Raw genomic sequence first — 13,098 nt, 5'->3', positions numbered from 1 at the left:
ATTACCTGAATAGCTGCTAAGACATTTTAAGTTTTATCTCCATCTATCACTTAACCGCTTTTATAATACACTAGCACTCTGAAATAGGACAAATGCCAGTGTAGGAAGGACCTAAATGCTCCAAACACAAAACCCAGAAAATAGTGTAGACCAGCACTGTTCATGCGAAATATAGTGCAAAACCATGCATGTAATTTAAAATTTTCTGGTAATCATGTTAAAATTGAGAGAAAAAGGTGAACCTAATTTTTATTAGGTCTATTTAACCAAATATATCTGACATGTTATTTTCCCTATGTAGTCAATCTAAAAAGTTTTCTTTGAAATCTGATGTTTATTTTACAATTATAGCACATTTCAATTCAGAATTGTGCACAGTTTAAGTGCCATACATGACTACCAAATTGGTCACAGAAGGTACAGACTCATGAGGGAAAAAGGTACTGGCATGCCCAATACATAGAAAACAAAAGGCTCTTTGGCAAAGGCTTTCACAGATAAAAGGAGGCAGTATCTAGCAAACCTGACCATAGATAGCAAGAGCTTGTACGTACTGCGTTGAGAAGTAAAAGTGTAAATAACTAACTGGTTATTTATTGGCTAGGGCTACAAACCAATGGATAGCCAACATGTTAACCGTGAAGAAACTGCTAATCAATTTATTTTCAACTACACAGTTAAACCTCAGCATTAAAGGACATATTAAATATAAAAACGCTTCAAAAATAAAATGCCCATTCAGTACTTCTGAACAGAATACTGCCTAGAACATCATACTCCAGTTTAATAACCTTAATGAAAAATACATTTTATAATTCCTCAGACTTCGCAGTACGAACTGAAAAAAAAGTTTTGTATTGTTTTTAACTAGGTACTCCTACATAGAAGTGGAAACATTCCAGTATCAAGACAAAGGAATTTTTAAAATCCTGACTTCGGCAAAAATAATTTAACATCAAGAAATGATGGAATTCAAGAAAACAAGTCACTCCTACCAAAGCATTTTCACCCCTGTAGATATTCTAGCTATGAAGTCTTAAAAAAGTTGTAATTTTTGTTGCTGTAATTCTCTATTATGAAAAATCCTCCAGGTTTTACAGCTCTCCATAAGACAGTCTGAGTCAAAGATCTCAAATTAGTTTCCCTTTCATTTTTTGAAAAGACAAAAGCTAAGAAGGCACAGAGTTCTTTGTGTTTAACAAAAATCAAAATTTTTATTTTATAATACAGTCCTACAGTTCAGCTCCTTAAAAATCTGTCCAAACAGCATTTCCATGTTTCAGCTACCTTGCCAAAAGTATGGTCCTCAAAACAATGTGAATGAAGTTATTATCTCTGAACCATACACTTTAAAAAAAAGGGGGGGGGTTAAAATTATAAACTTTATGTTATGTATATTTTTCAACAATTTAAAAGAAAAAATATTTTAAAAAATTTTTATTAACATTTATAATTTATTTTTGAGACCATGAGAGAGCACGAGTGGGGGAGGGGAAGAAAGAGAGGGAGACACCCAAGCAGGCTGCAGGCTCTGAGCTGTCAACACAGAGCCCAAGGCAGGCCCGAACCCTCGAACCTTGAGATCATGACCTGAGCTGAAGTCAGACGCTTAACTGAGCCACTCAGACACCCCAGAAAAAATATTTTTTACAAGCTGGATGGCTCTGCACAGTGTGTCTTTAGATGGATGGAGGGGAAAACAGGAGTGGAATAAAGCAGGACTGTATGTCAGCTTTCACGCTCTCATTTTTTGATTTGCAGGAATTTACCAGAATTTTCAACCACACTCTAAAGGTCATACTTGTTAAGTCAGAACTTATTTACAAAAAAAGAAAACCTATCTTCTGCGCCTCAAATACTTTACTTTTCAACTCAGCTGCTATAAATACTCATCCCAATGGTAAACATCCAGAGCAGCTGCAAAATCACTCAAACCACTACCATCTCTTTTATTTCAAGCCTAAGGCTAAAAGGAAACAAAAAGAAACAAGGCTGAATATTTACCCAGATTTTATGACTCATATATATATATATACCCACATATATACACACACAACCATTCAGGCATATAAACCCTCTTCTTAACCCACACCAAGAACACCTATTTTTCATTAGTACCCCAAAAGCACCAAGGTATTATATTGCCCCTCCATGTAGTATTGAAAATGCCTACCTTCTAGAAACTCAAAATGAAAATTACTCAGCATTTTGATATTGAATAACTTATGAGCTATAATTTGGTACCTGCATTTTTTAGGCCGGTAGCTCTGGTCAAGAGCTGGCAGTTCATATCATCCTGATAAAAAACTATGTCTCTCAAAGGAAATTTTACTACAGTGTCTTTGGACGTCCTCCCTTGCCCTCTAACCCTGTCTCTAAACTCTTTAGAGGACCATTCTTTCACTCATTTTAGGTGCAAAACAACAACCTCCTACAACAGTGTTCAGATTTTTGTGTTTGCAGATTGAAGGCTGTTTTAGGGAGTGTTCCCTGCCTCACTTTTGAGTCAAGCAAGAGAGGAGCCATCTGGGTGTTTCTAAAGGAAAACCTGAAACCAAAAGAACCAAGGCACTAAAATTGTCATAGTGTTTTTTTCTTTTTTCTTTTTTTTAAGATTTTTAAGTAATCTCTACACCCAAGGTGGGGTTTAAAAACGACACTGAGACCAAGAGTTTGCAAGCTCTACCGACTCAACCAGCCAGGCGCCCCAAATTTCCTACTGATAAAATATCGATCGATGGTTAAAATCTTCAAGGGTCTCCTGCCAGGGTTCTAAAAAAACTCACTCTACAGAGAATGACGAAGCCAAGTCGTTCGCTGCTCAACAGGGGCCAGGCTCTGGCACCATAAGAGGCAGAGATGGTGCTAAGGACGATTCCACAGAGCTCTAATAGAGTACGCCCTAACCCCAGGATGAAGGAATGAGAGCCACGTGCCCACGATTAGGGGCTGGTTCCCTTTCTCAAGAAGCCGAGGGGTAAGCGAAGAAGGGAATGTTGGGTGTTCAGAATCAAGACAGACAGCTCTAGGTGAGTGGAAGTAAAGATGACACTTCGGCTACGCTACTGTGTCAGACGTGGCTGGGGAAAGGGGTGTCTCTAAGCATTTAGACGGAGCGGGGTCTCAGTCCATACACAAAGGAGGCGCCACTACCGCACTGCGCTCTGGTACTCGTAGTCAGATCCCCAAGCAGGTGACTGCCAGTAAACTATGGGGTCCGGAGTCAAAGCAGGCCCCTCTGCCTCCGGCTCTGCCAGCCTCACACAAAGGACCGCGCCACCACCCCCCCCTCGCCCCGCCCGCCGGGACTTGTAGTTCCCGTTTCCCCCGCCAAGCCGCAGAGGAGGAAGTGGCCAGACTACAATTCCCAGCAGCCTCCGCGCCCGAGCCCCGCACCCCTGCCTCCATCTTGGCTGCGGTCGGAGCCTCCATTTTCGCTCCCTCCCCCCACTTTAGTCACCACCACCACCACCACGCGCGGCTGCCTGGCCTCGACTCTTCCTTTCAGCTCTGCGGCCTGACGTGAGGCTTAGACAGTTAAACGGGGGCCAGGTGGAAAAGCCGGGGTAAAGACTCAGGGTGAAACCTTCCCTGCCCAGAGCTCTAGGAGTGCCCACCTTGACTCAGAAGTCTCTCCTGTTAGTCTTGGTCTTCTCATCCGCACCTAGCCTGGCTTCTTACTACCCCCAGTTGGACCCTGAGGTCGTACTCACCCCAACAGCTCAGCGCCCCCTCTCCAGCGCCGCCATAAGCAGCACGGCCCGGTACGTAGGAATAAATCTCGCTTCTCTCGCGAGAGTTGCGGGCTCTGAGCGCGTGCACGGGAAGCGAGGGGGAGCGTATTCCTAATACGCTTGCGCATGAGGTCTGAATGACGCCAACTAGTGCGCTACGCTTAACCACAACCAAGATGGTGCCCACGTTCCCTTACATTCCCTCCCCCTTGAGGTGCGGGAAGCAATCTCCGTGTTTACTGACTCCGCTGGGACGCATGGGGCGGGGTGGCGGGTAACTTTCGGCGTCTCTGATCTTTGCAAACCTGAATATGCTTTAGACAGAGAGACCAGGCTAAACTTTGAGGACGAACAATCTGGAGGGCATATGCAGGAATGTCATATAAAGGATTTCTGTTTTCTCGGACATCATTCAGAAGCCCCAAACCCCAGTTTCTCCTCACAGCGCAAGGCTTTTTTTCTCTTGTCTGCTATAATATACTGGAATTTTCGTTAGTATAGAGTAGGTTTTAGTAAGGTAGTTTGGAAGTTCTACGTGAGACCTTTGTCTCGCAGAAACTGTAGTGCTTGCAACAGACGGACAAGAGTGAGCAAGGCAGCATAACCATTAAAAAACAAAAAACAAACAAAAAACTCCTTCAACTGACCTTTTAGTCACCAGAAGATATTCGTATTGTATCTGGTAATCAAAGAGGCTGAATCAGTAACCAAAAGGTTGAAATCAGGGCAAATGATGATTAATCCAAAGGGGTATGGGGAAGAAAGAAAATAGTTCATTGTGGCCACAGAAAAGTTCAATGAGTTATCCCTTGTCAAACAATAGGGCAGTACCCTCTGGTGAGAGGAATGCTTTTCCCAGATTCTGTGGCTCTCCCTCTTGACAATATTGGATAAACAATGACCAGTCACGCTCCTGAGAACTCCCCTACGCTTTATTTTCGCTTTCAAAATACATTTATTCTGCATCTCATATCTGTCATCATTGGGGTGTATACAGTTCTCAAGACAAATGGATATAGTTCTGTCCTCAAGGAACTTTCAGTCTAGCACCATTAAGTAATCACAAAAACAAATTTAAACGTACACAGAGACATAACTGCAGTGAAGGAAAGATGCACAGAGTTAAGAGTAAATAGCCTCCAATTCTGAGCAAATTATTTTGAATTCTAAGAGGAGGCAGTATTCTAGTTATGATGTTAAAACATTTCTCTCTGAACTCTGTTGCTATTAGTCCAATTCCATTCCACCTCCAAGCTGCCTTTGTTCTCTTTGATGCCTTCCCATGCTTCCAAGGTAAGATATTTGCTTCATATTTGCTTTCAATGTTTTCATAGCTCACTCTATTGTAATTATTGGTTTATACCACCTAGTGATACTTTACGACAGGACCAATGACATTCATCTTTGCATCCCTAGTTTCTGACAGTACTTGGCATAGACAACTCTCAAAAGCTTGTTGAATGAGTAGCACTGAACAATAGTGTAGGATGTTGTTAGAAATTAGAGTGTTCTGTTGGGGAAGTACAAAACATTTCATCTGTCAAACCAGCTGTTTTGTTTCCTTTGTCCAGTTCTTAAATTGAGATCTCTCCTTCTCAGCAATAGACCTAGTCTGGATATTCTAATCTAATGTTACAGAGAAACTGCCCCGGGCTCTTGCACTAGAAACAAGGTCATGTGAAGCTGGGCTAAAAGTAGAATTAGGTCTAAGAGCACGCATTCTCAAATATCACAGTAATGGGAAATGTAAAAAATAATAGTCTCATTAAATTCTATATATACAATCCCTATTAAGAAAGAATAAGTCTTGATTTCTACTATTACACATAGTTTCTAAATGCCTTCCTAAATCATACAACCATTCATCCTCATCATTCTGATTATGTCTCAATTGCCTTTAAATTCCTCCATGATCCATAATTAGTATCAATTTACATTAAACACAAAATGCAAATATGCATACACCCAGAAGCATACATTTTAGCATCCAAGGCATTAAAGAAAGTAAAAGATGGAAACATTTGATTTAAATCACTAGCTTATGTGATTTATTCTTTTTACAAGTATTACCCATAACTAGAGGTAGGTTTCATTTTTAGAAGATCGCTACATTTTAGGGCAATAATTTTTTTCAGATTACTTTTGAAGTGAAATTAAAAAACTGAAATGTAGTTATCATGTTATGTTTATTTTTTAAAACCAAAGTTAAAGCAGAAACTTGTGAAGTCACTTGGGAAGCCATCTCCTATGCAATGGGGTAGTTATGGATTTTGAGGAGATATTTATTCTATTAAGGAATAAACTGAAACAAAAAAAATGCATACATTATTTTTTGGTATTTATCATCCCAGTTTTTCTTCCCTGAGAAACTTAGATAGTGAAATTGATTATGATTGTGTTTTTTTCTCTCTACAATTATCAGTAAGCACATATCTCTCGAATCTATTTGACAATCAAAAGCATCCTTTACACATTTGTAAGTTTTTCTTGAGCAGTGATGGCAACTGTATAGGATGAGATTTTTGTCAGTTCTCTGTGAAATGAGAAATATTAGGTCAATGTAGAGATTTTTAAAAAAATAAGGCTAAATTTATTCAAGATTCTAAGGGCTGTTTTCATTCTGACATGTCTTTCCTATTTAGGGGAGGTAAAGGGAACTTTTATTTATTTATTTATTTATTTATTTTTAAATTTTTTTACTTTTTTGAAATTTTTTTAATGTTTATTTATTTTTGAGACAGAGACAGAGCATGAATGGGGGAGGGTCAGAGAGAGAGAGGGAGACACAGAATCTGAAACAGGCTCCAGGCTCTGCGCCGTCAGCACAGAGCCCGACGTGGGGCTCGAACTCATGGACCGCAAGATCACGACCTGAGCTGAAGTCAGATGTTCAACTGACTGAGCCACCCAGGCGCCCCTAAAGGGAACTTTAAAAAAAAAAATTTTTTTTAATGTTTATTTCTGAGACAGAGAGAGACAGAGCATGAGTGGGAGAGGGGCAGAGAGAGAGTGAGGCACAGAATCAGAAGCAGGCTCCAGGCTCTGAGCTGTCAGCTCAGAGCCTGACACAGGGCTTGAACCCACAGACTGGGAGATCATGACCTGAGCCAAAGTCGGACGCTCAACCGACTGAGCCACCCAGGCACCCCCGGGGACTTTTATAAAATTTTGCTAATAGTGGATGGTAAAGGTATCCACATTCAAGATTTCAGAACAGAAAAACACAATTTAGAGCAGAAACTTTCATAAGGAATCATTATTTCCACAAGAATGTAAATAAGATTTAATCCTAGAACCCTGCATTCCAAAACTTTTTATTCATTAACAAGCCTCTAACAGTTAAAATGCATTATGTAAATAAGAATGATATAAGGATAACAACATGTAATAAAATATTAGAATTTAAATAAGAATAATGCAAAAACTTTGTATAATGCTTCCTTTTTTTTTTTTTTTTTCCAATTTTTGAAAGAGAGAGGGAAAGAGAGAGAGAGGGAATGAGCAGGGGATGGCAGACAGAGGATCCCAAGTGGGCTCTGCCCTGACAGTAGAGAGCTCAATGCAGGGTTCAAACTCACAAACCGTGAGATCATGACCTAAGCCTAGGTCAGTCTCTCAACTGACTGACCCACCAGGTGCCCCTATGCTTCCCTTTAAAGTGTCAACACTGCACATAAGAGAAGAATTATATGCTAAGCTGCTGCATTAAAAGTAGTCACCATAACACTTTAGCTCTGGGAATCAGCCAGAGGGAAGGGTGGAGCAAAAGAATATTGTTAATTAAACTTAATTTAGATCCTAATGAAACCAATTGTACTCAGAATAAAACCCAAATTCTTTTACCATGGCCTACAAGGCCCTAACTGACCTAGTTCCCACTAAATCTCTAACCTCTGGTTCACTGTGATTCAATTCCATTGCTATTTTGGTTTTTCCCACATTGCAGATTTGTTTCTACTCAGGACTTGCATTTACTGTTGCCGCTGTCTGGAATGCTGTTCCCCCAAATTATCACTTTGTGGCACTTTCTCATCAGTAACTTGTTAGCTTAAATGTTACTGCCTCACAAAGATCTTCTCTAAAGTAAAAGTACCCACTATCAGCATCGCTCTCCATAGTATTAGCTTGTTTTATTGTCTTCATAATATGTATTGCTGTCCAAAATTAACACATTTATGAATTTAGTTGTTTATTCCCCTTCTTTCTAAACAATAGTCCAAGTTTCAGTTCTCTGGTTCATCACTACATCCCCTAAATCTAGGACAGGGACTGACATAACAGTAAGTACTTAATAATATTCATCGAATGGATGAATTATCCATTTCACTAATTCTAAGACATTATTGATTGTACCATACATCATTATTTGTGCATCAGCAAGAAGAAAATATGTTGCCATTTTCACTCTGACATAATACTGTCATTGGTTACAATTTTTATATTTGTTAATGGAGTTCCTTTAAAGTTATTTAGACCTGGTTTAGGTCTAATTAGATAAAACTTTAAAAACATTTTCATCATGTGTCACTCTTGTGTGTATATAAAGTCAAAAAAAAAAATAAGCAAAGTAAATTGGTGGTCTTCCTAAAACTCTTCACAAAACCTAACTCTTCTGAATCTTTCTTTGTAGTAATAAATTTTACTGTATTTTAAAAATTCCATTCATCAAGAGACAGCATTAAAAACTTTAAAAAATCAAGAAACTAGAATATATATGTTTGCAACATGTAAAGCTGATAATGTATTAGTATCATAAATATATACTAAATTAATACCTATAAATAGGAAAAAGTGAAAGAAAAGAAATGGGGGAATGACTTGAATGTCTACATTAAAAAAAAACGTTAAGGGCACCTGGGTGGCTCAGTTGGTTGAGGGTCTGACTTCGGCTCAGGTCATGATCTTGCAGTTTATGAGTCTGAGCCCCGCGTTGGGCTCTGTGCTGACAGCTCGGAGCCTGGAGCCTGTTTCAGATTCTGTGTCTCCCTCTCTCTGCCCCTTCCTCACTCATGCTCTGCCTCTCTCTGTCTTTCAAAAATGAATAAATGTTAAAACAAACAAACGAACAACTGTATAGGTACGGGGTGCCTGCGTGGCTCAGTTGGTTGAGTGTCTGACTCTAGATTTCTGCTCTGGTCATGATCCCAAGGTCACAGGATTGAGACCTGCATTGAGCTCTGCATTGAATATGGAGCCTGCTTAAGGTTCTCTCTCTCCCTCACCCCTACCGGCGTGTGCGAGCTCTGTCTCTCTCTCTTTCTCTAAAATTAAAAAAAAGAAAACTGTTAGGCAAATAATCATTTGATATTATGCTCAGCCTCATTAGTAATCCAGGGAATACATATTTGTTTTGAGATAGTTTTAGACTTACAAAAGAATTACAAAAACTATATAGAAAGTTCCCATAAACACTTCACCCACTTTTCCATTATGTTAAGCTTACTTAGCCATAGGACAATTTTCAAAACGAGGAAATTAACCTTGACACAATATTAACTAAACTACAAAATTAATTCAGGTTTCATGAGTTCTTTCCCTGATATCCATTTTCTCTTCCACAATCAAATCCAGGATCACACCCTGCATTTAGTTGTTGTCTCCTTACTCTCTTCCATTCTGTGACAGTTCCTTGCCTTTCGTGACCTGGACACTTTGGAACATTGATCAGTTATTTTGTAAACATCCCTCAACTTGTTTTTGTCTGATGCTTCCCTGGGTTAGATTGAGGTGATGCATTATTTGAAAGAATGTTATGGAGGTGATGTACCTTTCTCATTGCATTATACCAGGGGGCATAAGATGTTGAAATTTATTATTAGTGATGTTTACCTTAATCAGTTGGTTAAAGTGGTGTCTGCCAGGATTATTCATAGTAAAATTGTTATTTTTCCATTATAATTACTAAATGTTTTGGGGGAGATACTTTGGGACTTGATTGAATTGTCCTTTCAAAATTATATCTACTCAGAATCTCAGAACATGGCCTTGTTTGGAAATAGGGTCTCTGCAGATGTAATCAAGTTACAATGAAGTCATACTGAATTATAGCAACAACTAATCAAATGACTACTGTTCTTAGAAGAGGGATATTTGGATACAGACACAGACATACAGGGAGAAAATCATGTGAAGATTGAGGTAGAAATTGCAGTGCTGTATCTAGAAGTCAAGGAATGCCAAGAGTTGCAGGAGCTAGAAAAAAGGGGCATGGAACATACTCTCCCTTAGAGCCTCCAGAAAGAACCAACCTTGTCAACACCTTAATTTCAGACTTCTAGCCATCAGAACTGTGACAGAATACATTTCTGTTGTTTTAAGCTATCCAGTTTGTAGTAACTTGTTATGGTAACTCTAGGAAACTAATAGAAGCTAAGCAAATACCTTTTTCTGTTTAAACTTTAGTTCACTAGGGGCACCTGGGTGGCTCAGTCAGTTGAGCTGTTAGCACAGAGCTCACTTTGGATCTTTGTCCTCCTCTCTCTTTGCCCCTCCTCCACTCATGTGTGCTCTCTCAAAAATAAATAAACGTTAAAAAAAAAAAACCACTTTAGTTCACTGATTACAGCATACATTGATGAATCTTACTGAATCTCTTTTTGGCTCATAGATGTGCAGGTTTTTCCACACAGGATTATTCTTAGGCCACCAAAAATACTGGTAACACAGGATTTCCTAAGAGTGCTTCATTGTGGTGTCCAGAATTTTATTTCAAGCTAGCAAAAGCTGTGTGGCAGGCAGAACTGTGAGATGGCTACCAAGAATCCCGCCACCTGGTGGTGTACATGCTGTGTATAGTCCCCTGCCCTTGAGCATGGGCTAGACCTGTGGATATTAGAGGATACCTCATATCTCCTTTATGGCAAAGAGATTACTGCAGGTGTAATTAAGATCTCCAATCAGTTGGGTTAATCAAGAGGGGGATTATTCTGGTTGGGCCTAATGTAAGCTCTTAAAAGAGAGTCTAGAGATGGGAGACAAGGAAGGTTGGAGAGTGATCTCCTTTTGGCCTTGAAGTCCTGGGAGTTTTACACCTGTATAGAAATGAATTTTGCCAACAACCATGTGAGCTTGGGAGGGGGCCCAGAGCCTCAGATGAGATGCCTAGCCTATGCTGACACCTTGATTTCAGCCTTGTGACATCATTAGATGGGAACCTAGTTAAACCCTGCATGGACTGCTGACCTACAGAACTGTAAGAGAAGAAATGGGCATTGTTTTAAGGTGGGAAATTTGTGGTCATCTGTTATATAGCAGTAAAGAACGAATATAGCCATACTCCCAAGTTCTTATGCTGGCACTCTCTTGATCTTACCAGAAGGTTCACATGAATGGAAAGTTCACAGAAAACAGCTAAACCCCTACTCCCTTCTCAAATAGTGCTTAAAATAGTTTCTTGACCAAAATAGCAAGAGCTTACCTTTGTCCAGTCATGCCACCAGGAACACAGCCAATTATGCTTATGCTTACAGTCAACTACACCACAAACCCCTACATGTGTAAGACATATCCCAATTACAGGGATGTTAACATATGAAATAAAAATCAAGCTTAGGATCAATAACATATAGAAATCCACTTCCATCAATTCCTCTTGTATTTTTAGGCTAGATAAAATGTTGAGTAAATTGCAGTTCATTCAGCTCTGAAGGTTCTGCCTCCTCTTTAGCATTCTTTGTGGGTGACAAAAGAAAAAGCATCATCTGCTTTCCATTATATTAGCAGATAATAGTCCTTAATTCCCTCTAAAAGTTGCTGAGACACCTGCAAGTGAAATACTGAAAAATGTGCAATATAACTGCTTATTGTGAAATGTATCTAATATAAAAGTGGATGGAGAATTAAAATTCAGGAAGTCAGATATTAGCAAGGATTTACAAAATGCATAATTGTAGTATTATATATGTATCTCTTAATACATTATATGATCACACAATGAAATAGTGAACATCAGTGGAAATAAATGACAGCTATGTACAAAACTATTTTTAGAAACATGTTCAGTTGAAAATATCAAATCCCTATAGACTATGTAAAATATGGTACCATTTTTATAGAAATCAAAATGGAACAAAACTAAAAAATGTCACTTTAGGGATGCATACGTATTTTAGGTCTTTTTGCATGTGGTAGAACTATCAAAAAGAGGGAGTAGGGAGATGGGGAGAATAGGAAAGGAGCTTAGATAAATGCAAAGTATGGGTGATGTTCTAATTCTTAAGTTAGGTGATGAATGATTATGTTTGATAGCTTATTTGCATGTTACATATCCTTTTCTAAGTGTCAAATATTAAAACGTAAGTGCAAAATTATGTATAAAGTATTGGCAAAATTTGTATTTGCACAGTTGTTTTTTAGACTGTGCTTATTTGATCAGCGTTCTTAATTAGAGGCAAGTCAGGTTCATTTTAACAAAAAGTGATTTTATTAAAAGGCAATCCTCAGGATCTCTAAGACAGGCAGAAAACCAAAATGAGAGGCTACAGAGCCTCTAAATCACTTCAGATAATTGCTTCATTGAAGATCTCACTGTGTGGCAGAGACACTGCAGCCGCACCATTGACTTTACTGACACTGGATACTGAAATGTTGTCACTAAAGCCGCTTGGGCTGTTCCTCTGTGGAACTGGACATAGTAGCCAGCGTTGTAGGCCTTTACTCAAAAGGAATTCTGCATAGTTCCCTGCTTCTTCGTATGCCCAACTTTAAAGTTTAAAGCAGGTATATCTTCCTTAGCTGCAAAAGAGGCTGGGAAAACATCTGACAAATTTCTTAGGAGGGAGGAAGGCCTCTGCCTCATTAGGTGAGGGACTCCCTAACAGGATAGGAATGATATTGGGCAGCCAGGAAAGAAATGACAGTTGTCTGCCACAGCCACTCTTGGCCACTCAACACCAACACCAACACCTTCAACTTTCACTTATTAAGAATGATTCAGAGTAAAAGGACTTGTCAGACCTTGTTAGTTGCTTTCTCAATACTCTTTCCTCCTTGCTAATGGAATACCGACTTTATTTGAGGCAGCTATGTACACAGCCTCCTTTGAAGATAGAAGTTACCATTTAAAGAGGCAGGCAAATTAAGACAAGGGGAAATCTGTCTGGAATTTCAGGGAAAGCTTTGCTTTCCTTCGTAAAAGAGGATACACAGCTGGCACAGGCCATTTCCCTTTATCTTCCTGCCTTCAGTATGGACATGGAATCTGGCACAGCACCGACCTTGCAACCACAAGAAAAGAGCATGAAGGATGAAAAATGGCATGCTCAGGAGGCGGATTTGAAAGACAGCACTGCACTCTTTGTATGTAGGTAAGACCACCGATTAAACATTGTTTAATCGTATGCACACATGGTCTCAGCTGCACCAC

The 13,098-nt window shown here is 39.3% G+C and overlaps 1 protein-coding gene across 4 annotated transcripts in view; it reads right to left on the bottom strand.

Moving 5' to 3' along the window:
- Nucleotides 1-3,819, bottom strand: part of CSDE1 (cold shock domain containing E1) — a 39,370-nt gene extending 35,551 nt beyond the window's left edge. For 3 of the 4 annotated variants that reach the window (XM_049616509.1, XM_049616511.1, XM_049616512.1), the window contains exon 1: nt 3,714-3,819. The gene's annotated coding sequence lies outside the window, so the exon portion shown is untranslated. The other variant, XM_049616510.1, reaches the window with a different exon arrangement.
- Nucleotides 3,820-13,098: the final 9,279 nt, after the last annotated feature.

This window comes from Panthera uncia (genome assembly GCF_023721935.1).
Source record: "Panthera uncia isolate 11264 chromosome C1 unlocalized genomic scaffold, Puncia_PCG_1.0 HiC_scaffold_4, whole genome shotgun sequence".
In the NCBI taxonomy this organism is placed as follows: Eukaryota; Metazoa; Chordata; class Mammalia; order Carnivora; family Felidae; genus Panthera; species Panthera uncia.
This window is presented reverse-complemented; position numbering and strand designations above follow the sequence as displayed.